General features: G+C 39.9%; 1 long non-coding RNA gene across 1 annotated transcript; it reads left to right on the top strand.

Annotated features, from left to right (window-relative positions):
• Nucleotides 1-785: 785 nt before the first annotated feature.
• On the top strand, nucleotides 786-13,944 carry LOC140730015 (uncharacterized). The gene is made up of 3 exons (XR_012099480.1): nucleotides 786-938; nucleotides 11,257-11,291; nucleotides 13,851-13,944. It is a non-coding gene; the product is annotated as an uncharacterized lncRNA (long non-coding RNA).
• Nucleotides 13,945-27,020: the final 13,076 nt, after the last annotated feature.

Here is a 27,020-nt window from a genome sequence, read left to right as displayed (position 1 = left end):
CATCACCTCAATCAACAGCTTCAGGAAAGAAGCCAAGAATTGGAAAATAAATCTGAGAAATAGAAAAATTATGTTGATTAACAATCTGGCATTGGCACACAGCATGACCAGATTTTATAGAAAAACTACCTTCAGCCAAAGTCTCTCAATGAGTCTGTGGATAGATCCAACATGAGATGTGGAACTAAGCCATTGAGAACGAAAATTACAGTTTCCCCACTGTATGAATTTGATTGATCTTAAGCAAGCACTCAGGGCATTTTAATCTGGTTCAGCCTCATTGACAAAGGAGGAAGCGTTATCTACCAGGGTCGCAAGTTCTGATCCCTTGATCAGTTGCTTCTAATGGGAGAAGCACATGCCGTGGATTCTGTATTGTCTTTGGTTGTACGGCTTCCCAAGGTGAAAAGGTCTACTAACAATCACTGACTGGATTCACAGACCTGGATTAGCCTCTTGGGTGGAAGGCTGGAAAGCTGCCAGCACTAATAGAAATATATCCCACTATGAATCAGCACATTGAGTGAGGGAAAGAGGGAGTGAAACAAGGTAGAACACTTTTTTCTTATTCTAAATGAAACGTTATCCTGTTGAATTCTGAAGCAGAATATTCAACCTCTACTTTAGTTGGTGTGTAGATTTCTCCTCCGGGGTTCAGAGCAACAGTCCTGTAAGAGAGGAGAACCTGCAACGGAGTGTGTGAAAGGACACTGAACAATGTTCAAGTTGTAATGGCCAGCACAATGGCATCCCGGCAACGGCACCAATGTTTGTACGCTGGACTACACTGACTTGCTAAACAAAAAACTATCTGAATATAGGAAGGAGAAGAAAAGCAAGAGAATCTTTAAAAATTTGAAAACATAACCAAGTGAAAATAAAGAAACTGCCGTCTGTAGAATGTATGGTGCATGTTTCACCCACGGAGTATTGATGTGGTAAGGCAACTTATTGACACAATTATTCACAATGATAGTTCATGAAATATATATTTTTGAGAGTCAATTATGTGTTATAAAATTTACACAGAGAGTTGCGGTGGTCTTGTCTGCTTGTGGTCTCTTGTACAGATGCCTTTTTGCCAAATGTATCACGTCTTATTATATACTTTTCCATTTCAATGAAATTTCCCTTGGTAGATACTTTCCATTATATCATTTCCATTCATAAATAAAACACAGAATAAGGTTACTGTAGTTGATATTTTTCCAAGCGAGATAAGGCAATAAATAGACCATTGCAAGATACAGAGACGCATTGGCAGGGTGATGGTGAGTACCTGTTTTCCCTAGGTGGAGTCCAGAATTCAGGAACATAGTCTAGGAGTAAGAGGTTGGCCAATAAGACTTGAGAATAAAATGAAGAAAAATTTTGTTATGGTGAGTGTTGTAAATCTGTGAAATCCTACACGAGCTTTGGATGTTCAGATGTTGAGCATGTTTAAAGATGAGAATTATGCATTTAAACAGCTGAGAAGACATAAGGATCGGATATACAAATGGACGAGGCACCAATGTGAGATTAGTTACATGGCTGAGCAGGCTTGGAGCACCATACAACCCATTCTTGTTTCAATCCCTTATATTCTAAAAAAATCAGTTGGCTCCATTAAGTTTTTGAATGCTTTGAGAGCTGTCACATTTTTTCACTTAATCTTAACTCCTGGAGCAAGATAAAATATACAAGGTGGCCCACACATTTTTCTTACAAAACAAAGCCTTTACAAGATAAGATTTCAAAAATACCATGATCAACAATTATGTTTTATCTTCACCAGTACTTAAAACAACTTTTAAACATCCTCATGATGTGCAGGCTTACCTTAGTGTTTCAGTTCCAGTCTCTTCAACTGAAGACTTACATAGATGTTATTATATAGAATTTACAGCACAGATACTGACTAACTCATTCATGCTCATGTTGCACCCAAGCCTCCTCCTATCATGTTTTGTCTCACTTTGTCAAAATATCTTTATAGTTTTTCCTTTATCGGCTTTGAGATATTCCTTAAAACAGGGGTTCCCAACTTTTTTATGCCATGGACCCTACCATTAACTGAGAAATCCACAGACTCCAGTTTTGGAACCCTTGCCTAAATGCAAGTAAACATTTCCTCTCAGATCTTCCAAGCACCAGCAATTTTCAGATTCTAATCACTCCCTAATTTCACCAAAGCTCTTTTTGGATATGCTAGCAACTACCCAGTAGTGATGGCCTCTCTTGCATTTCCCTACAGGTGGCAGTATGTTCTTGGCATCTCCTTTCTTAAACTCCAAAATAATTTAAAAATATGTAATATTACAGTATAGAGTTGCGGCTAATAGCACCAGTGCCTCACAACTCAAGTGACTTGGATTCAATATTGATGTCAGTTGCTGTCTGTGTGGGGTTTGCATGTTCTCCCTTTTTACCTTCTCCCTGTTACCTCCCTGTTAACTGGACTTCTACTCAGCGCTCCAGACAAAACATCATGTCCAGATGTTTTGGAGGTTAGCACCTCCTATATCTCGACCCTAGTGTGTAGGAGAGAGGTAGAATCTGGAGGGAGTTGGTGTGAATGGGGGGAGAATAAAAATGGGATTAATGTAAATTTAGTGGAATTAGGTGTTAGATGGTTGGCACAGATATGATGGGTTGGACGGCCTGTTTCCATGCTATTTGTCTCTATCTGTGATTCCATAAGTAATTGCCAACTTAAGACAGGGATGAGTCATTTATTTTTAGCTCAGAAGCTTGTGTGTCTTTAAAATTTTCTTCCTCAATGAATATTTGAAGCAAACCCTTTGAATACTTTTTAAGCGAAGTTGCACAGATAATTGATAAGCAAGAGGGCAACAGGTTGCACTGGGTAGGTTGGAACAGAGAGCTGTGTTACTTTCAACCATGAACCGATTCAGTGCCAGATCAGACTCAATGTTCTGAGTGACCTGCTTCAGTATTTGTATGTTCACAAAACTGTGACTCTTTGCAATGGAATTTTGAAGCAGTAAAGGAAAATGAATAAATCTAATTTTAATACATATTTCAGTTATTTCCTTATTCCCCTCTTCTGTAATTTTCAAATTAAGGCAGAAAGAAGGTATGTAACTGACTGACCTTTTTCTTGTTAACACTAGATTAATATAGGACTGCATTGGTGTGGTAAGAGATACATAAATATAAGAAAAATAGACTTCCTCCACCTTCTATTGTCTTCTCTTTTTGTTCCTCACTATGACTCCTCTCAAATGTACCATGAAATCAGATGAAATGAATGTATTTGTGTTCACTTGAATTTAACACATGGAGAGGTGACGCAATTTGAATGCCTACAGCATTAAGAAGACTCAACAGGTAGACAAAGAAAGTCAATTTCCTCTCATGGGAGTGTCTACATAAGTAAACATCTGAAAAATATGATCTCAGCCGCAAAGAGGAAGGTTAGGGTGCACTTTTCACACAAACCAGCAGCGGATATCTGATCTATCTCCCAAAGAAGCCGTGGTTGCAAGTAAAGTTATGGTTTTCTAGCCTAAATTTTATAAATTTCTGTTAGCTCAGTGTATCAGGGGATATAGAGCTAAAGTGAGAAATGGAGTTGAGGTAAAAATTTGAAGAGCAAATTGGACAGCCCTTGTTGTTTGTTGCTTAATGAATTAACACAGATAATATTGCCTTTAGGTATTATGTTATGGCTAAGTCTAATAAACCAACAGTGTCAAAATATATTTCTTGTTCATTTTGTTCTTGATTATGTGTAAATAAGTGGTAATGGTCAACAATTTTCTTTCTAAATGGGGTACACTGTGGTTCTAAATCATCTAATACTTTCTCCAAAGTCATGTATGAAAATGTAATGGTGTGATATAACATACTCATCATCCCTGTTGTGTTAATGAGACACAATAATGTCTTTATTATTGCCTGCTTTGGTTTATCTGCCACAGCCAGCTTAATATTTAATGGAAGTTGTGCTTTCAACCCTCTTCCTTTATTAGACAGGTTACTTGTCTGGCAAATCCAACAGTTTGGACATCTTCAATTATTCCATGGTATTCAATCTCATTTGGATCACAGAGCTCAGAGTGCTTGGTACATATCCACATTTTATCTCTGGCTTGTTGTTCAGTGCTCTAAGTTTAAGCATCAAGCCCAAATGTCATAATTTCATCATTTGTCACTTTTGACTCCCTGTCTGAGAATCTCCTGTATATGCTCTTTATGATACTGAGAAGAGTTGGTAATTTAAATTATCAGCACAAGGTCTTCAGTAATGAAAATGCTTATAGTGCTAAAGCCATTCACCCTGAGACTTACTTCCAAACAAACTAACATTGAAACTTTCTTCAATAAACACTAGGAAGCAGTTAATAGTAAGTAACAATAAGTAAGTTGGTGATAACATTTTTTTAGGGACAATTGTTGTTTATGAGCTGATATTACATATGATACAATTGATATCCATTTCTGTACAGGAATCACTGGATAGTGACACGAAGCAGGACCACTGGTTCATTTTCCTTCTCTTTACTACAGAAATACTAAAGTCAGCTGAAGCATTTTTAATCTTACTTGCCTTTTGGGTGTTCTTATAGTGGGAAAGTACACAATCAACCAAACTGAATTTCTTGTTAACGTTATAATTTTATGGGAAATATTGAAAATTGACAAGATCAGCAAAATCTTTCTTTTCTTAAGGAATTCCAACATCTCCTTCTGATTTACTTTTCTATAGGTTATATAATTTAATGAGCTCACAAAGCTTTGTAAAGGACATCAATACTGATACAAATACAGAGTTTTGTTGTGCTGCATAGTGTGACAGACTTCAACATTAACTCCGCTTTCCAACAAAAAAAAGTAATGTTCCTACTGTGGGTACATTAGTACATTTTAATCAGGCACAAATGCAATGAAATGCCTTTTGGTCTTCTTGAGTACAGAGAGCTTTTTGTGTTGTACTCAGTCTAACCCACGAACTCTGGTTTTGTGCATGTGAAATTAATTATGAGGAAATACTAAAACACTTTGGTAGAAATTACTCGTCCACCAGATGTTCCATATGTGAGAATGTATTTACCCTTTTTTTTGAGTCAAGCATAACAAAACTACTGTACTTGATCAGTGTTGTTTCTGTTTTCCTTCTGAACTTTTCCTTGCCCTTTGATGGCCATATGGTCTTAGGAATGAAAATGTGGGGCTGCTGTCAGTCAAGAAACATCTTGGGAACTACTGTTTTCACTGTATAGTTGTGCAATGATATAAGAAGGAGCCTTTCCATGTGTTGTTAGCTACAAACCCTAAGCACGAGAGTTTAGCACAAAATAACGGTGTTAGGTGTATCTTCAAGAAGAGTTTGTCTTGTTCCATTTTATTTACCTTTTACAGCCAAATTTCAACTGAATTCAATCCTTCTGCTATTGGTCTTTATCTGGAAGTATGCATGCCAAAAACCAATCTTATCATAGCCTAGTGGAACAGCTTATGGTTAGGATACAGATATTGATGTTTGACTTCAACTATATAAATGTGCATGTCAGTATAAAATTATTGTGCATGACAAATAGCTTTATCCATCAACACCAAATCTTGTACATTCTGGCCTTTTTAAAATATGATCCAATATCTCTAAATTAACTGTTGAGTTGCTTGGCTAGAAGTCCATGGGTATAAAACCATACTCCAAGATTATGAAACTTCAAGGCATGAACTAGATATTGCAACATATAAGTCCAACCACATTTACTTAATTCCATCAGCGCAGTATCATCGTGTTGCATTTCATACCATGTTTTCACCCAGAAATAAAATCCTAGAATAATTTTTTTTAACGCAAGAAATTAAACAAATGCTGGAAATCCAAAGCAACATGCTGGAGGAACTCAACAGGTCAGGCAGCATCATCAACATTTTGGACTAAGACCCTTCTTCGGGACCTTATTCGGAAAATATTGTACATTTTCTGGTATCTACTGTTTTGAAGGTAGGTCTATTTATTGTTACGAGAGGAAAATACATTGGCTTCCTTGATGAGTATTAAGTTTACATGAGTGGTCTTTCTCATTTTTATCTTTTAATCAGTGATATTTTGCACTTTGATAGATCATGTCAGATGATCTTATTTGCACAGCTTTTCATCATCCACAAATTCATCTGGCAATTTTGTATAAGGGAGTTGTTAAATACTTGCCTCAGTAATAATCAAACTGACTGGATGTTTTCAGTGAATGGTGAATTATCACCCAACTTCTCATTCTCCACCTTTGCTGAAAGATATTCATTTATCGTGTGTACACACATTTCACATCGCCTTTCTCAATGTGCATTTTGTTACATTTATTCACATTAAAATCCATCTGCCATTCTTTAGGCTATTCAGTTAATTCCTGCTAAAGTCTTTGAATGCAGTTACTTTCCCTTGGGTGGTTAGATGGTAGTGATGAGTAGAGTTCTGGCTTTAATAATGAGATGCAATCAAAAAAAAGTCTTGTGGTTTAATCGTCTGTTCAGAGTGGGGTAGAATGAATTTGAACATGTATGGAGCCCAGTGCTCTGCATGGCTGTAGCAAGGTGCCTGAGAAGAGGTATAATTTGGCCTTATTTTCATTTATAGCCAGTCCAGGTTCCATAGACCAAATGGTGTGCACTGAGCCATATAGTTATATGTATTTCCATGGGTCTATTGTCAGAAAATGTAGAGGAAGCTTGACCCAAAAGCAGAGCAGAAGCTATTTAGCAGGAAACAATAACCGTAATAATAGACCACAAAATAATGAACCATGAAGGGCCACGGAACAAGAGAGAATAGAAACTAAACACAATTGGGAACAGGTTCAACTTTAAGCAAGAAGAATGAAAGCTAGGATTAATAGGTTGAGGCTGGCTAGTTTGATGATTGAACATGGACTGTGGATGAGAACTGGGTTTAAATAGGCTGCAGGTAATGAGTCTGGAATGAGTGGCAGGTGAACGCTATTAGCTGGGTGAGAACTGGGAGGTGCTTGCATGTGCAGGGTGGGAGGTGTCAGCAGGAGAAGGCCCGAGAGGATCCTCCTGACATGGCACAGGGTGATCTGGATGGGTCTCGTAGAACTCATCGATGAGCAGTGGATCCAAGATGAAACTGGATGGCACCCCAAACCTTTCCTCCAGACCTTATCCTTCCCAGTCGACCAGGTACTGCACATGTCATCTATGGTGTTGCAAAAACAGCAACCAGTGCACCAAGTACGATAGGCCACCTTCCACCATCCGAAGTTCCGGAGGAGGAGGCTCAGGTGGCATGAGTGGTCCATAAACAATGATCCTGAGGCAGGTCACGGGAAGGTAGGTGTGATCCTGAGGGATGGTGGCTGCTGGAGGTGGTAAGTGATTGTGTTGATATGATGGGTGATCTTGAAGGGATCATTGAACCAGGACGAGAGTTTGTGGGAGTTGGTGCAGATCTCGGATGCATAGTCTAGACATGGTTCCCATGCCAAAGTAGTCTCGCTAGGCATTGACGATGGTTGGCTAATAGCAGTAGTCTTGGTGGGTGGCCAGAATGGCCCTCCCTGTCCTTCTCCAAGCAGCTGGGCTCCTCTGTTGAGAACAATAAGGGTTGGTAGGCACAAAGCACTTCAAAGTGTGACAGACCCGTAGCAGAGGAGGTGTATAGATTGTGGGACAGTTCAGCCCAGAGCAGTTACTTCTTCCATGTGGAAGGGTTAGAAGTGGCAAAGCATTGCAGAAACTTCCCCACTTGCTGAGTGGCTCTTTCTGACTGACCATTGGTCTGTGGATGATAGCCGGAGGACAAACTCACTGAAGTGTGGAGCAGGAGGCAGAAGGCTTATCAGAAGTGGGAGATGAATTTGGGGCCCTGGTCCAACACAATGTCCTGAGGAACGTTGTGGAGGTGAACGATATGTTAGATAACCAGGTTTGCCGTCTCAGTGCCTGTTGGAAGCTAGGGAAGGGCAATGAAGTGGGCCGCCTTGGAGAACTGGTTCACCATGGCCATGATCGCCATGGTCCCATTGGAAGGTGGCAAATCAGTGGTGAAATCCATGGGCGATATGGGAGTATGCGTGTCAAGGGCCACAGGAGCTCAGAGGCCCACTGTTTGGAGGAATTGGACTGGGCCCAGTGAGGGCGGGCAGCAAAAAACTGAAATACTTTTGTGATTATGGTGGACCACCAGAACATGCATTTCAGAAAATCCAGAGTCCATCATGCACCAGGATAGCCGAAGAGGCAGCACTGGAGTGTGTCAGAGTGTCGTGCTGCTGCCACAATATACGGTTGTCAGGAACGTCAGCCAGAGCAGGCTGGTGTTGAAGGGCCTGGCGGATCTGAACCGTAAGGTCCTAGATGATAGGGGTGAGGATCTGAAAGAATGGAATGATGGGCTGAGGGTCAGATTCCATTTTAGCTGGGTTGAATTGTCATGACAGGCTTCTTGGAACTGTGTCAGTAGGGGATAGTGAAGTTGAATTATTTGAAGAAGGGTGCCCAGCAAGCCTGAGTTTGCAGGTCTTTTGTATGGGTATGTGGTTCTGGTGGTCAATCCAGATCAAGGAAAGCTCAGTCTTTCTCAGCAGCCAATGTCTCCATTCCCTAATGGAGCCCATGGTACTCAATGCAGGGATAAAGAACACCATCTTCCCTTTTGACAAAGAATCCTGTGCTGGCTGAAGACTGGGATGGGATGGGAAAGTAGTCATTCATGGCTTGGGTCTCAGGAGGAGACAGGGAGAACAGGCAGCCTCAGGAAGGGGTGGTGCCCAGGAGGAGATTGATCGCACAGTTGTATAGTCTATGAGGCGAAAGGGTGCTGGCTTCCCTTTTACTAAAGGTAATGGCTAAGCTGTGATATTCCTACGGGAGTTTTGTGGCATCTCCACGGATTTACAGCGCGAAGACAACTGAGCTTGCAACAGGTGGTTGACAGGTTGGACCCCAACCCAGCAGTGCATTGTGTGGCCAGGAGAAGTGAGGCTCGTGAGTGGAGAGCCAGGGTAGTCCAGGATGAGAGCAGAGTTGGGAGAGTTGGTCAGGAGGAACTGGGTGGACTCTCGGTACTCTCTGCCAAGTCAGGTCAAGTCAAGTCAAGTCACTTTTATTGTCATTTCGACCATAACTGCTGGTACAGTACACAGTAAAAATGAGACAATGTTTTTCAGGACCATGGTGCTACATGAAACGGTACAAAAACTAGACTGAACTATGTGAAAACAACACACAAAAAAAAAACTACACTGGACTACAGACCTACCCAGGACTGCATAAAGTGCACAAAACAGTGCAGGCATTACAATAAATAATAAACAGGACAGTAGGGCAAGGTGTCAGTCCAGACTCTGGGTATTGAGGAATCTGATAGCTTGGGGGAAGAAACTGTTACACAGTCTGGTCGTGAGAGCCCGAATACTTCGGTACCTTTTCTCAGATGGCAGGAGGGAGAAGAGTTTGTATGAGGGGTGTGTGGGGGCCTTCATAATGCTGTTTGCTTTGCGGATGCAGTGTGTAGTGTAAGTGTCTGTAATGACGGGAAGAGAGACCCTGATGATCTTCTCAGCTGACCTCACTATCCGCTACAGGGTCTTGTGATCCGAGACGGTGCAGTTTCCGAACCAGGCAGTGATGCAGCTGCTCGGGATGCTCTCAGTACAACCCCTGTAGAATGTATTGAGGATGGGGGGTGGGAGATGGACTTTCCTCAGCCTTCACAGAAAGTAGAGATGCTGCTGGGCTTTCTTTGCTATGGAGCTGGTGTTGAGGGACCAGGTGAGATTCTCTGCCAGGTGAGCACCAAGAAACTTGTTGCTCTTAACAATCTCTACCGAGGAGCCGTTAATGTTCAGCGGGGAGTGGTTGCTCCGTGCCCCCCCTGAAGTCAACAACCATCTCTTTTGTTCACATTCAGAGACAGGTTGTTGGCTCTGCACCAGTCCGTTAGCCGCTGTACCTCCTCTCTGTAAGCTGACTTGTCGTTCTTGCTGATGAGACCCACCACTGTCGTGTCATCGGCAAACTTGATGTGGTTCAAGCTGTGTGTTGCAGCACAGTCGTGGGTCAGCAGAGTGAACAGCAGTAGACTGAGCACACAACCCTGGGGGCCCCCTGTGCTCAGTGTGATGGTGTTGGAGATGCTGCCTCCAATCATATGAACAGGCCATGTGCATGTTCTGACTATCCCAGATCCACAGGGATCTCTGTCAATGGCCGTGATGGTGAAGGGGTGAGAAATAGGTTTGGTTGGGAGTCCAAGAAATGTGGATGAGAACCAGGGTTAAATAGGCTGCAGGTGATGAGTCTGGAATGAGCAGCTGGTGAATCCTATTAGCTGAGTGGAGACTGTGAGGTTCCTGCATTGCATGCAAGGAAATGTCAGTAGGAACAGGCCTGACATTTATGATCCCTCATCTATTCTCTGGCAGTCAGGACTTGGGTAAATTTTGAGTGAAAACCTGTTGCAAGCCACAGGAGGCATTGACCAATTTTGGTAAAGATGGTTTAAGCCAAAAAGAAACGTAGGGTCAAAAAGACTAAAGCTTGTTTAGTCAACTGCATTGAACTGATGGTGGAATTACAGCTGCCTGGATTGGCTGCAGGTAATCCTAAACCAGAGTGCCTTGATCATGTTTTACACATGAACAACAGGCACTATTTTTACAATTATCTACTCATTGAGTTTTATTGATATCAAAGAACATTTTCTACATGATTTCTAAATGCTAATTCCTGACCACGAGGAGTTAAGAGCAAGAAGATAAAATTAATTTACTTGTCTATGTGGAAACAAAATACACTTTTGAAAGAATAGTAATTAATGATGAATGCAAGATGAAAATTGACTATACGTTATTATATTGTTTTGATGTACATAAGGCTTCATTTGCAATTCTCTAGTAGGTATTCCAGTCTCTGATTCAGAAGCTTGTAGGTTCTGAGGTGTTAGCGCATAAATTAGGCTGACATCTTAGTGCATAATCAGGAAATGCCACACCATTGAAGGTACATTAATTTAGATGCAATAGACAAATGATCCCAGTGTCCTAGCCAGAGCTTATCCTTTATCAAAATCACTTAAGCAGATTATTAGCTAATTAATTTTATTGTTATTTGTACCTTGCTACGTGCATGTCGTCTGCTGTGTTTCCTGTGTTCCAACAGTGACTGTTCCATAAAAGTGCGTCATTGCTCATAAACCACTTTGGAACATCCTGAGGTCATGGAAGGGACATGTTCTATCCTCTTTAATATATTCTTTTTTCACCCACTATTTTCTATTAGATATGAAAGTGACCCAATTTCTTTTCTGCCAAAAGGTAAGTCACTATTTTATTTACATGATTTCCATTTGCCTATCACTTTAATTCCCCATTGTTGGGGATGGCATCTCAACTTTGATCTGGCATGTTGCAACCCTCAGGTCTGAACAATGAATGCAATAACTTCAGAGAATCAGCCTTATCATTTTTTATCACAATTGTTCAGATTATGTCTCTCCAAAGGTGTCTGCTGACTTATTAGGTATTTGCAGCACTTTCTCGTTTATTTCAAGTCAATAAATGAAATTAAGATTAATGTAAATTGTGATAGTCCATCCATCCAAGAGATGAAGAACCTTAGTTTAAATATTTATATTTGCTTTTAAATTTTGCAGAGGTACCATGTACTGATCCTGTGAGTACCTCGACTGAAAAGACAATCGGGTTTGACCCTTATCTGGTAGTACATGGATCAGTTGTTTTGCAGCATGATATCAGCAATGCCACAATTGACCTCAGCACTCACATAATGGAAAGGTTGAGGCTGTTTACCATTTCAACTCTTGATCAATTTCTACTGGCTCCTTCAACTGGGTTCATTCAAAGTCTGCTCAATGGGATAGCCTACTAAGAAATAACATTAATGGAAACCAATTGGACCAAACAGAGAAGCTACTGGTGCAAGAAGAATGTTTTCCTGCCGGGAGCCAAAGCCTTCAGTAGAGATGGGAGCTGAAAGAACTGGTAGGAACCAAGGTGCGATCAGAAATACTTGAGTAATTCAGATTGATTTTACCCCATAATTTAACAATATGTGCTCCAGAATAACTGGTACTAGAATGAAGGTACACTCATTCCTTCTCCATTCTTATCCTGATTAAACATTGGATGTGACTCCATGAACATTAAGTGTGCTCTGGTATTTGGTATAAAATCCCATTCATTCAGTAAACCTGAAACGCTGATCCTTCATTAACTCATTGAGCGAACCACAGCAAACTTAGTCCTATCCTCACCTGACCTTTTGAGTAGATGATGAATGTGGTGTAGCAACTGTCTATGGGAACTCTAGTTGATTTTCTTCTGTGAATGGCACATTGGGATCCTCATTGCAAACCTGATGTACATCTCGTCCTTTCCAATCTGTAGGCTTTATTTACATGCTGCCTTTAGGCCGTTGCCCATCAGGGAGTATAGATTTTCATTTAAAACGATTGGCATGGCGTAGACTCCTTTAGAAAATCTTACAGTGTACTCGAAGTGCAATACCTAATTTTGGCATATCCACAGCATTGAATAAATTGTCAAGGCAACATGACACAGTGTAGGTTGGATGTGGCATAATTTGCTCTGTATTTTTTTAAATCTTATAATGTTAGCTTTGCACTTGAGAAATAATGCACACATGTGTGATTGTCTTTGCCAAAATATGGAGTATGGACATTTGAATGAGTGGACAGACTGGCTCTACCCATTTTCCAGTGCAGCCTCCTTTAGGTGCTGCAAACTTCAAAAAGTTTACATGTGCTAGCTGTTTGCCTCTGAACTGCCATTGCTTTCATATCCTTAACTTTGCGCAGTAACTCATTTAATAACCAGCTGCTTAACAGCTCTCATCCATAATGGCTTTAGCGTATTTATTTGAAAATTCATTAATCAGGACTCTGAAATAAGTAGAGATTTGCAAAGAAGGAATATTGTTTCTGAACAAGATTTTATTTTGCACGTTTCAAGCATTTCTACATCAAGGATCCATGGAAATACTACCTTCTCTTGGGGACGCCTGAAAATAATGACATACCCCTGCGGAACCCCTTGTCCAAGCTTGCAAAGGGAAGTGCAAGCTACCCAATGGAAAGTATTTTTGATTAACATAAAGCTACAGAAATAATACACAATCAGTCAACAAATGGAGAAATATAATTCATTGATGGATGGAAATCTAATGAGCTCACAAAGGCCCTGGAAACCCTTTTCACATATGCTCCAGCCTCAGTTTGAAAACCGATGGGGCAGAATAATGGGATCATTTAAAGGGATACTGTGCACATTGCTATAGAAGATCAATGGGTCAATGGAGTAAGTGTATGGAAATACTTTAATTGCAGTGACATAACACACACATGGCAGACTACTATTTTTCTAATGCAATAAAACATGCTTATGCAACCTCAGTTCCAAATGATGTAGTTCTAGCAAGCAGAGAAGAAGTATGTGATAAATATTTCATATAAAAACACTGTTCCTTTAAATAGCTCAAAGAGATACATATTTTATACAGGCATGGTTACTGAAGTGTTAATTTAACTAGTATTAGTTAAGTAGGATTTCACTTTTTCTGAACAGAGTTTTGTGAAGGCCTATTAAGTAACAATATGTACTGATTGACGGAGATTTTTTATTGTTGGTTCTTGCCTTCCAAATACTGAATTAAACTTCCTCTAGTGTACTTCAGCAATTTCCAAAGATGTGCAAAGGAAGTACTTTTCCCGTTTGATATCTGTAGTGCTAACATATAATTATCTGATTCTAGATGGTCTGTATAACATCCTAGCAATTATTGTATGATGCTTTCTCTCTAATGCTTTTATACTATTAATCCTTTGTTTATTTCAGAAGATCCGACAATGAAAGTGACTGGTTGTTTCCACACGTTTGAGCTTTACCAAGGCACTGGATTAGAACAGATTAGAACAAAGTTTCAGAACAGAAGAAATAGTTGCATGCCTTGTTGTTAACAGAAGACGTTAGTCCTTCTGTAATCCACAATTGACAGTTAATCGAATTCCGACAAATAAAACTACATATACAATTTAATACTGCATCTATTGAATATGAATCAATACAATTAAATAATAAAGGAATTCCAAATGTGTTGGTAACTCTGTGATACTGCATCCAGTTCTGTGTACTAAGACCAAAATATCTTCAAGTGAATTAGTGAGTATTACCATAATAAAGGAGTTGGGGCAAGGTCATCTTTTGGTAGAAAAAACATAAGGAAGAAATTGGCAGGTGGAGCCTGATGTGAGCTTATTGACTTCAGATGAAAGAATGAAAAAGCAAATTATAATTAGAATGGGTTGAGCATTAAAAATGCTACAGTACAAAGAGATCTGAAAGTCATAGCACATGAAGCCCAAGATGTAAGTAGGGCAAGTAATAAAATACTGGCCTTTATTGCTAAAGGGATGTGGTAGAAGGAAGTATAAAGAAGCAAGAGCTTTGGGCAACTTTACAGGGTGCTGGTGAGATTGTACCAAAAGTATCATATATATTTAAGGAATGATGTTTTAGTATTTGAGATAGTCAAGATTGAGGAGAGAAGATTCACTGGGATGATTCCTGAGATAAAGGAGATGATGCATGAAGAAAGGTTGAGCAGGCCTGACCTATCCTCATTGGACTACAGAAGAATACAAGTTGATCTTATTTGAACATATAGAACTCTGAGAGAGATTAATGTGGTGCAGGTTGAGAGGATGTTTCCAGAATGATAGCACCTAGAGCTAAAAGACATGATTTCAAATAAGGGGCAATCCATTTTAGATGGAGATGAGGAGGAGTTTCTTAGTAAGTTCCAAAGTTTCTTTGGAACTTACCAGCTCAGAGGGTAGGAAGTGAAGTGATTGAATATATTCAAAGCAAAAGATTGACAGACATTTAAATTATAACGTGGTCAAGGGATATGGTGAGTGAGCAAGAAAATGATACAGATTAGCTATGTTCTTATTGAAGGCTGGAGTGCATTGGAGGGAGCAATTAGCTTATTCCTGCCTCAGTTATGTTTATATGATGTGTGGGAGGAATGAATTGGTATCACATTTTCTGAAAAGTTTTGCTTAAATGTTATTATAAGAGATGCCTATTTCTACCTTGCTAATGTGGAAATAAAAGCAAAATTAGAGTGTATCGTATCTGAGGCCTCTTTCTCCATTCAGTTATGTCAGATCTAGTCTCCTACCTCACCTGCTTCTCTTCCATATTCCACATGCCTTGACTTTCTCATGGCCTTACACAGGGTGTCACTCTCAGTGAACAGGAGTGACAAGTTTCTGGTCATTCCAGAACTCTTGCAGCAGGACTTAGACAAATTGGATGAATGGGCAAAAAAGTGGCAGATGGAATACAGTGTTGGGAAATGTACAATAATGCATTTTGGTAAAAGGAACAACAGTGCATACTATTATCTAAATGAGGAGTAAATTCAAACGTCAGAGACGCCAAGGGATATAGGAGCCCTTGTGCAAGACTCCCAGAAAGTTAATTTACAGGGTGAGTCTATGGTAAAGAAGGCAAATACAATATTGGCATTTATTTCAAGGGGAATAGAATATCAAAACAAGGAGATAATGCTGAAACTTTATAAGACACTCGTCAGGTTGTACTTGAAGTATTGTCAACAGTTTTGGGCCCCTTATCTCAGAAAGGATGTATTGTCATTGAAGAGATTCCAGGGGAGGTTCACAAGGATGATTCTGGCATCGAAGGGGTTAGCATATAGGAGCATTTGTCATCTTTGGACCTGTACTCACTGGAATTTAGAAGAATTCTAAAGAAGAATTGAAACCTACCAAATGTTGAAAGGACTAGGTAAGGAGGATGTGGAGAGGATGTTTCCTATGGTGGGGGGTATCCAGAACTAGAGGGCACAGCCTCAAAATTGAGGGGTGACCTTTTAGAACAGAAGTAAGGAGGAATTTTTTAGCCAAAGAGTGGTGAATCTGTGGAATGCTCTGCCACAGACTGCAGTGGAGGCCAAGTCCATGGGTATATTCAAAGTGGAAGTTGATAGATTCCTGATTGGTTGGGCATCAAGGTCTATGGTAAGAGGGCAGGTGTATGGGGTTGAATGGAATCCCGGGTCAGCCATGATGAAATGGTGGAGTGGACACTATAGGCTGAATGGCCTAATTCTGCTCCTATATCTTATGGTCTAAGGTAAGATGACACATCAATTAGCAGTCAACTATTTTGAATTTGCATACCCATACCAATTATCATCTCCAATCGTAAAGTTCTAGAAGCGTTGCATTCACAGTGCAGCCAGTGTAATTTCTGGACAGTGCATTCCCTGTTTCCTCCAGCCATCAATCTGAATGAGCCAGCATGAGTCACCTAGTGATATGATAAAGTATGATCAGATATCATTCTAGAGTTACAGACCTTCAGCCCTACAAGTTACACTGATCATCAACCACTCATTGACATTAATCCTCTTTTCTTCTCCCCACATTCCATAAGACCATAGGACACAGGAGCAAAGTTAGGCTATTCGGTCCATTGAGTCTGCTCCATAATTTCTTCAACTTAAACTTCAGCCAGATTGCTCACATACGTACACTACATACTAGAGGCAATTTACAGTGGCCAGCTAGCTTACTAATCTACATGACCTTAGGATGTAGGAGGAAACTGGAGCACCAGAAGAAAACCTAAGCAATCACAGAGAGAATGCGTATGATCAGGATTGAACCTGGGTCTCTGGCCCTGAAAGAGCAAGTCTCTACTAGCCAGGCCAATGTACCACCATTATTTGCATGTTTGCACTGTCACAGTGCATGGGACAGAACTTTAAATATGCACAGTATCAGCTTTAGCATTACCAAGGTTCATTCTCATAAGGCCACACCGGACACTGCCAGAGTCCAAAGAAACAAACAACCCACTGAAGGAAGGCAGCAGGTCAAGCATCATCAGGAGGAAGAAAGGAATTGCAAATTTTTCACATCAAGACCATGCATCAGAGCATTCTCATGATCCTACTAACTTATTCTGAAATGACTGCACAAGAATAAATGACTCAAAGATCCATGGCCACTTAAATATGTTGCAAGTGCAGTTACAAGTTGGAAATATTTTTCAATAGTAACTGCTGCCAATTCGGTTCACTGTAATGAGATAAATTACCAATTTTCCATATAATTGATGTTAGTTGAGGCACAAGTATTAGCTAAACTAGCAGATTCGCTGCTGCTGTTCTCCAAAATGGGTCATTGAATCTTTGAGGATAAGTGGAACCTCTGATGTCTCACCTCTGACAATGCAGCATTCCCTCATTACTGTAAGGATGGCTTAGCAATCAGATCGCTGGTTGGTCTCACAACCATCAGAAGCAAGAGTATCACACTCCTCCAGCAATGTTTTCTATAGGTAGTAAGTAGAATTTGAAGCAGATTTAGCAAACAATGAGATTTCAGTCCCATCAAAAGAAAGCCTCCTCATTCGCTGTGAGGAATGGCTTTAAGCAGCTTAGAACTTGTTATGCGTGGGTTTGGTGCTTATGTGCAATGTTCAAAAACACCCTTCAGCTTGGACTAAGATGTCTAAACACAAATTGAAGGGATATAGATTTGAAGTAGAATTTGCAATAATCAAATAATCTCGTGGTAGGAAAAGTTTGACAGGGGCCCTCCCAGAACAGTATATCTAAGTGTCGTCAGATCCTTAGCCATAAGGTACAGAAATGAAAGGGGGAAACAGCTACAATGTGTGTAAAGAGTAAGTGAAACTTGAATGATTAATGGGAGATGCTAAAGGCACAAACTAAAGTTCACCCTGTGTACACATCCCCCTCCAAAGATGAGTAGTTTCAACTTGCAGATCAGTGTTGCAAACCCCGCTGCACCAGACCGCTGCAATAATCGAATGTCACTGTCAATTATTGCCCTCAGTCTCCAGATGCTGGACATGATTGAGTGCTTCTATATGTGAAATTAGTTTGGCATGCTGAGGCCTCTCCAGCCTCATTGCAAAGATCCTGAGCTGCATGTAAGTGAAGCCCCATTTTGGAGGTGAATGTCACATTTTAAATAAAAAGAGACAGATGGAGATATATTGTGGAATATCTTAGTAAGTTATGGTTTGACTTGCTTCATCTCTGGTTAAAGTTATGAGTCATTAAGCATTGTTGGATACAATTCACTCCTGTACTGATGACTACAGTCATCAATTGTCTTTGTTGTCTACCGTAGCCCTACATATAGATAAAATAAACAAATATGTTCCAACAACACTCAGTGCTCTTAAAATGGTTATGATAATATAATATTAACATGATAAACACAATAAAAAGTAACACTATAGACACTGCAGCCTTTCTCAAACATTTTGCCCTGGAGGATCCCTTGAAATAATTTTCAGGTGTCAGGGAACCCTTGCATAAAAATTATTATATCTACAGCTTATGGTACATTAGTGTGATCAGTAAGTTGTAGATATAATCAAAAGTTATTGTCAATCCTGTTTTGAGTGGAGAATGAATTTTTAGCCAACCTTTTATGAAAAAGAGAGATAGTTAAGCTTATCTTACCTTTCTTGAAATTAATCTCTTTCTTTCCTTTTCATCAGTTTTAAAAATCATAAGGCAAGCATAATATATTTCTGTTTAACAACTAGCTTAAGCCAAAATGGGATTTAATTTTTCAAAAGGTAGGCTCGGCAGATTTAAGTTAAATAAAGGTTGTAAATTGATTTTAATTAATTCTATTTACAACATAAAAATTATTGACAATGTCGAATAGTAAAGTTACTGAAAACATAAGGCAAAGCAATATGAATAAAACTGTACCTTAAGACACAATTTTATGCAAGACTTTGAAAAAACATTTTCATACTAAGTGACATGATCAGGCTCAAATGTAGACCTAGCATGCGAAACCAATGCTTGTTTTTTGCTGCACAAATACTCAATTCTGGGTTGAACTTTAGATAAGTGCACACAGATTTCACCTTCAACTGGAATGAGACAATTCCTATCCTTGCTCTTGATGCTTGTTAAACAAGAAAAAGCTTGCTCGCACATATAAGAAGTTGAAAACTGCAGCAAAATGTTCATTGCATGGCAGAATACTCTTCTTTCACAGAAATCCAGAACTTGTCCAGGGTAGATCAGTAAATTTCATCTTGAGCGCATGATCAGACTACAGCTCACAAAGTTCTTCCTCTTCTCTCAAAGTCAAGTTCTCAGGCTAAGCAGAAGATTCAGAGAAAGGATCCCTCACCCAGTCATACATTTGTGTTGAAAGGGAGGAAAAATAATGTTCAGTGTTGTTCTGCAGTTCTTCCAAGTGGTTTTCAATAAGACTCGAGACTTCCTGATATCCTACTTCACTCTAGAGTTTCTTGGCTCCCATAAATCAGTCGGTGGCACGTAAGAGGAACTTAGGGGAGGTAATTCAGGAGGGAGAGGCTGACATCACAGCCCAAGTTGAATGAGTCCATTCAATGCTTGGAAAACGTAATTCATGCTCCTCATCAGCCTCCCGTCCTCCTCTCCGTGCAATACAACGCTCACCAATTATCAACGGCCTCCCCTATCTTGATTCAAAAGCTGAGAATGGGCTCAACCAAAATAACATGGTCTTACTGTGCACTGTCATACTGGGCTGAGAGATCTCTAACGAGATTGCTAATGGGGTTGCTCAGTCACTGCCAAACATTGCGAGTGCTAGCATCACCCGAAGTTCAAAAAACAGTTTTTATTTTTTTAATCACGATCTCTGGTGGAACCCAAGGGTTCTGTGGAACCCTGTTATAGTGCCTGAGCTGTAAGAAGGTGTGACTAAGACTTCAGTTTAATCATTGCTAAGGAACAGTGAAGACTGATTTAACAAGTATACTATGATTCATACAATATCCTTTAACTGTGGTACTCTCTGGAAAGCAGAGGAGTACATCTGTTAACTATTGAGTCAGTGGTTGGGAAAATATTGGAGTCCATTATTAAGGAAGCACATGATAAAATGGCAACACACACACAATGCTGGAGGAACTCAACAAGTCTGGCAGTATCCATGGAAATGAATGAACAGAATAGAGAATCCATTTAGAAAAGAGATGACGAGGATATATTTTTTAGCCAGAGGGTGGTAAGTCTGTGGAATTCATTACCAGAGATGGCTGTGAAGGCCAAGTCATTGAGTATATTTAAAGTGGAGGTTGATAGGCTCTTGGTAAGTCAGCTGTCAAAGGGTATGGGGAGAAGACAGGAGAATGGGGTTGAGAGGGTTAATAAATCAGCCATGATGGAATGCCAGAGGAGACTCCATTGTCTGAATGCCCTAATTCTGCTCTTAAGTTTTATGGTTTTTTTCCTCTCTTTCGATAGAATATTCTGCAACCAAAATGGAATGAACTAAAAATACCAACATTTGAACAACCTTGAATGTGATCATGTAATCTACTTCTTAGGAAATTTAACTGGGAAAGCCTTACTAATATTGTGGCCTGTTAGAGACCGAGAACCCTGTGGTAAGAGATATACCACCTGACTTTTCAAAACCTTTCCACCACCATCAGGGTGCAAGTTACATGCGCTCCCCAGTTGCCTTGCTGAGTATAGTGACATTTCGAGAATAGTGACATTGTGAGAGGCAAAACGTGGACGGCCAGTGCTTTTTCCCCAGGGTGGCAATGGCTGATTGCAGAGGACATCAGTTTACGGTGAGTGGAGGAAAGTTTAGGAGAGATGTCAGAGGAAGGTTTTTTTACACAGAAAGTTGTAAGTGCCTGTAACATACTGCCAGAGGTGCTGGAATAGTCTGATAAAATAGTGACATTTAAAAGGCTCTTAGGTAGCACATGGAAGGAGGAAAAATGGAGGGCTATGAGCTGTGTTGGAAAAAAGAGTTAGATTGATTGTGGAGTGTGTGTAGTAGGCCTCTGTTAGTCTCGATAGACCATGGATTTGCACCCTGGAAAGTTTCCAGGGCGCAAGCCTGGGCAAGGTTTTTTTTTTTATGGAAGACTGGCAGCTGCCCAAGTTGCAAGTCTCCCCTCTCCACGCCACCGATGTTGTCCAAGGGAAGAGCATTAGGACCCATTCAGCTTGGCACCAGTGTTGTCGCAAAGCAATGTGTGGTTAAGTGCCTTGCTCAAGGACACAGATACCTAGACGACCTTCAGATAACTAGACGAATACCTTAACCATTTGGCCTTGCGCCAGCAATTGTGGAGTAGGCTTATATACATAGTTCAGAACAACATTGTGGCCGATGGGCCTATTGTGTGCTGTGCTGTTCTCTGTTCTATCTAGGACAATCTGCCTGATTGTCATCCTGCTCACTGCCCTAAGCATTCAAAAACACAGTGTGCACCTCATACACTGAGAGAGAGGAAGCGCATGAAAACATTACCATAACACATAACATCCACCTTTGGAAGTTAATCACCATTCCTTCATTGTCATTGGGTCTAAATGATGACATATCCCTGGCCAACAGCACTGTAGGAGTACGTTCACTGGAAAGATTTCATAATTTCAAGAAGGTAGCTCAACACCATTTTCAAATTTTCAGCAAAGAAAAGAAAATTCACTAAATCATTAATAAGAATAAGTAGAATACAAAGATAATTTAGTGAGAAATATCAACATAAACTGTAAAAGTTTCTGTAAATACTTAAAAGGGAAAGACTTGATAAAGTTATAAATAGGTATAAATAAAGTTATAAATAAGTTATTTAAAGAGAAATTTCTTAAGCAGTACGAGCTTATAATTACATTTGCCATCTTGCCATCTATGGGAGCCCATCTAGAATGATTGTACTTTTTATAAGCACATGATGGATCATTGACTTCAAATGTTAACTCAGTTTTTCTCTCTCTAAAGGTGCTACCTTACCTGCTAAATATTTTCAGAATTTTCTTTTTTGTATCAGGAAAAGTTATATTGGGAAATAAAAATTGACAGAGAAAATAAAGAAATATTTTAAGGAATTTGATACAGAAAACTCACTGAATTAGCGTCAGGTCAGAAATAATGAGAATCTCAAAGAAATTAACAGCAGACTAGACTGAGAGGTCAGAGGTGAAGGGTGAAAGGGATACAGGAGGTGGAGCTTCTTCATTCATAAGGTGGTAGCAGAAGTGGTTCAATATTTAAGAGCAATTGCTGCATAGCAATGAAGATGGACATTGCTTGCTGTTGTTGTGATGTCACCTGGACTTGTTGCGCAACTTTGTTGTGTGGAAGCAGTTTGTGGTCCAGCAGTCAATGTGAGTGATTGTTTTGGACATTTCTATTCTGACCACAGTCTGCCAGTCTGGTTCACTGGTTCATTGGAAAGACTGACGGTAGGGGAGGTACATTAACTCAGTTGTGGCGCAGACCATGCTCTCATGCCTGTTTCAGCTGCCCATGTGAGAAGACACGGAGGCAGAGTGGGAGAGAGTAGAAGCTTCTGTGGGTATGCTGGAAGCTGCAATAGTTTGGGGACTGGCCCCTCCTGTGGGTTCTGCCCTCCAGTGTTCGCTCAGTGGAAGATCAAGCTGGACCAGGACAAAATTCCATGCACCATCAATCTATAGGGCATACCACTCAGAGACTTGGGCTATATTATTTGTTTTTGTGACTTATGTTTTTCTGGTATTGTAGCTATATGTCCTTTGTGCTATGCTCATTTAGAATAAGGTATTTCTTCACACTGCTCTCTCTTTTTAAACATGTTAACTTATTCTTGGGTATAGTTTCTCTGAAGGCAATTTTTCATACAAACCTAAATAGGCAGTGTGAACTGATTATTCCATCATGGAGACCACCATAGCCTGGTTTAACATTGCCGTTGCAGCTTCCAACAACAATAATGGATTGGAACGCTTGTGCAAAATCGTCCCCTCTTAAAATCAAGGCACAGTGAAACTAATGTTAACAGTTGTATTACTCTGCACAGAGTAAGGGTGAAATCATTCCTGTTTGCTATAGAGTGGCAGAGTCATAGAGTTATTCGGTACAGAAATAAGCCCTTTAGCTCACTGTGTCCATGCTGAATAAAAAGTCCAAGTATTCCAGGGAGACCGAATTTGGAGCAACAAACAATCTGCTGGAGGAACTCAGAAGGTTAAGGAGCATAAGGAGAAAGAAATTGTCAACATTTCAGGACAAAACGCTGCATCAGGACCAGTTCTGATGTGGAGTTTCAACCCAAAGCTTTGACAATCCCTTTTTCCCACCACAGATACTCCTCAAATTCCTCTGGCAGATTGTTTGCAGCTCTGATTGAACCAACCTATCTCATAGCAATTTGAAGGTAGTCTTCAATGCCTTGCTGTTCAAATGCTCTTCCAGGTGCCTTGTAAAGGTTGTGAGAGTACCTTCCTCCACCATCTTCTCTGACATCCCCTTGTCATGCATAAAAGTAAAGAACTTTTTCTATAAGTGAACTGGCCTTTTGAGAAACAGCACCTGGAGTTGTTTTGGGTCTCTTTACCAAAGGAAGGGTATTCTTGCCTTGTAAACAAGATTCCTGGATATCCTGTGATGGAAAATCAAATCTATACTCTCTGGAGATGAGAAATTAAGTATTCTCAATGAAATATGTAAAGGGATTTGCCAAAGTAGATGCCAAAAGAAGATTTTATCCAATGGGAGAACTTAGAAGCAAGAGGAAATCTGCAGATGCTTTAAATCTGAGCAACACACACAAAATGCTGGATGAACTCAGCAGGTCAGGCAGCATCTATAGAAAAAAGTATGGTCAATGTTTTGTGCCAAAACCCTTCAGCAGGACTGAGAACTTAGATCTAGGGTACATAGTTTCAGAATAAGGGGTGGCCCATTTAAGTGAGAGACAAGTAGGAATTTCCCCTCTCAAACACCAACAGAACATTGGAATTTTCAGCTGAAATGAGCTTGGGGTTAAGTCATTAATTACATTCAAGACCAGACTCTTAAACAGTTGGAAATGGGTGGGAAAGTGGAGTGGAGGCCGGCTGACCAAAAATCCAATTGAACCAGCCACGTAAATGCAACAGCCACAGGGGTAGATGAGAGAGTGAGAACCCTGACCAAGACTAAGTCAGGATCGTTACTGAATACCCTGCACTCAAGCCTCTCTAATACAAGGCAAAGCATCAACCACCCTGAACTTCTACCACTAGTTCAAGAGTAGCTGTGGTACGTACCATATAGAGATTCCACTGCAGTTACTGACTCAGGCTACTCTGGTAATACGCCTTCCAAATCCATGACCCCTATCACCAAGTAGAATGAAGGCAGCACATACAATTGAATTCATCACCTGATGAGTTGGACATCTTCCTCAATGTGGATGGTCTCACAGATCCTTCATCAATGCTGGGTAAAATTATGTGATTCTGTCCCAAAAATACCATGGGAGTACACTCACAAAAGAAGTACAACTGTTGAGAAAGGAGACTGATCACCATTTCTGAGGACAAACGAGGATGGGCAATGTATACTGGCCTTGCCTGCGATCCCAGCTACCGAGATCAAATAAAATAGAACAATCTAATTAGACAAGACCTCTTCGAATTGGGGAACTTGAGCAATTGCCTGGGTGGTCTCCTTCTGCCCCTACTTATGTCCCTATCTTGCTGCCTGCTCATATTTTTCTAACTGCGGGAATAACTTTATTCTTTTTCCTTGATATTCAATGTAAACTATATATGATCAAGTTTGAAATTTATATTGCGTTTACTTTTTTAAATCAAAGGCAAGATCCCAGAGAGTGTTCAGTTTTAAAAATAAACTCTGATTTGGCTCAGTAAATTTACAGAAAATCATGTCCTTCAAGTGACAGTGAATGGCTCAGAGTTCGTTCTTGTGGTTTATGATGCCATCTGTGGCTTTCGACTGAACATGTTCAGTGACAGATCTATTGTACAGCCTATAGTGCTAGAAACATCCTTTCCAACCACTGTCTGCCTTTAATGAATCTATTTTGGCTCTGTTGTTAGCCCTCATAAACATTTTTTATGCCTCACTGATACCAATGAACATATATTACAAAAAGAAAAGTAGGGAATAAGTGAAAGTGTAATTTGATCTGCAGCATCAAAGACTTTCTATAAATAACTTGATCTTTGCTTACACATTGTCAGCTGTGGCTGAGTTGGTAGCATTCTTGCCTCTGAATCAGAATGTTAATGGTTCAAGTCCCATTCCTGAGAGTTGAGCACAAAAAGCATGGGCTAACATGAAAGTGCAATACAGAGGAAGTATTGCACTATCATGGTGGGGCTTACTATTTTAAAGTGGTATTAAAGAGTCCTTTCTGCTTGGGACATAAAGAGGTCCTGTAGTATTATTTAGTAGAAGAGCAGATGAGTGATCCCTGGGGTTTTGGCCAATTTGTATCCTTCAATCAGTATTACAAAAATAGATTTCTGGCCATCACTGTTTATTATATACAGAAGAGCTGTGGGTTTTTATATTAATGCATTAGGATTTGCAAGATCTGATTGTAGTATGCTGTGTAGCAAATAAAGAATGATTAGAAAAGAAACTGGACACGTTACAAAACATAAACACATATCCATATTAGAAACATATTCCCAAATTGAAGAAAAGCATATTCTGAAGTTGAATGCAAGCTCAAAATTGCTGTGGTCCTCGCTAATACGTATGTTCATAAATTCCCTTTTTATTTGATAGGTTATCACTGATTCCATAAGGCTGTTGATATAAACCGGCAGCAAGAACCTAATGAAATGTAAGAAAGTTAAAAGGCAAAAGTTTCCTTTACCTGTATCACCTAATACTTTGAATCTCTTTGTTATTATTGTCCAATAGCCTACTTACTGATTATCAAAACACAAAAATACAACTGCAGATGCTGTGGATCAAAGAATACGTACACAACGCTGGAAGAACTCAGCAGGTCAGGCAGCATTCCTGATGAAGGGTCTTGGCCTGAAACGTTGGCTACTCTTTTCTCACGGATGCTGCCTGACCTGCTGAGTTCCTCCAGCATTGTGTACGTATTACTGATGATCATATTTGTAAAGTTTTCCAATTTTGATAACCTGTCATCAGCCTGAAAGTTTGCAAGCATGCACATATTTACAGATATGAAATGATTATGGTGATCTCCCACATTTGGTAGGACGTTAAATGAATAACATTGGTATATAGGGGCCCTCCTAAATTTTGCTTTAATGGGACGACTGCACGTGACCATTTTTCAATTGTGAATTAGACTGCTGCATTTTGAATATCTCAACTTCACTTGCAACCTACTACTACTTTCATATTAACAAGACATTAGATTTCCATTTTATTTAAACTTGCTGCAGGTGACCAGTGTAGTCAAGTCAGGGGTCTGACCTATAAAATGCCAATGTCATTCTTTACACAAACACACACAAATTGAACATAGTGACAGTGTATTGTATCAATACATGGTCAACAGTACACTGATCTCTGAAGCTGTCCAAACAAGATTAAAAGCCTACAATCTGTGTTGAGTCAATTGTAAGCAAACCCAGGAAACAAGGTTTCTCATAAGAAAGGATGTGAGGAGGATTTTGAACTCATTGCCCCTGAAAGCCACAAATATTTGTTTTAATGAATAGGCAAACCCAAAATAGTACAGTTCATCTACTCGAGAGTATTTGTTACACTTGAGACTAAAGGACCCTACTGTTTTGGGTTTGTCATTTGCCATATAAAGATTCATAAATAGGAGTGGGATCATTTATGTTTAAAGTTCAACTCTTCTTTCCAAATGCAAGCAATTTAAAAAATGTTACAACTCTTAATGCAAACTATTAGAATTCGAATTATAACCACCGGGAAAATGGATTATGTGAATGTGGGGGTCTGTAGGAAAATGTTATTTGGTCCTCTGCGCAGAAAAATGGACTAGGTATTTCTGATGAAGTCATTCTGCATGATGGGCCCTGTGTGATGGAGAATAACCATGAGCCCTTCCACATTGTCAGTGTGGAGTCAGGCAGAGTGCTTTGCATTACTGTCAAAACAAGGAATACAAGTGCAGAACATGAAGCGGAAGTAGAATCACAGTTTGTGTTTCTGTTTGTTTTGT

This window comes from Hemitrygon akajei, chromosome 7 (assembly GCF_048418815.1).
Source record: "Hemitrygon akajei chromosome 7, sHemAka1.3, whole genome shotgun sequence".
NCBI lineage: Eukaryota > Metazoa > Chordata > Chondrichthyes > Myliobatiformes > Dasyatidae > Hemitrygon > Hemitrygon akajei.
This window is presented reverse-complemented; position numbering and strand designations above follow the sequence as displayed.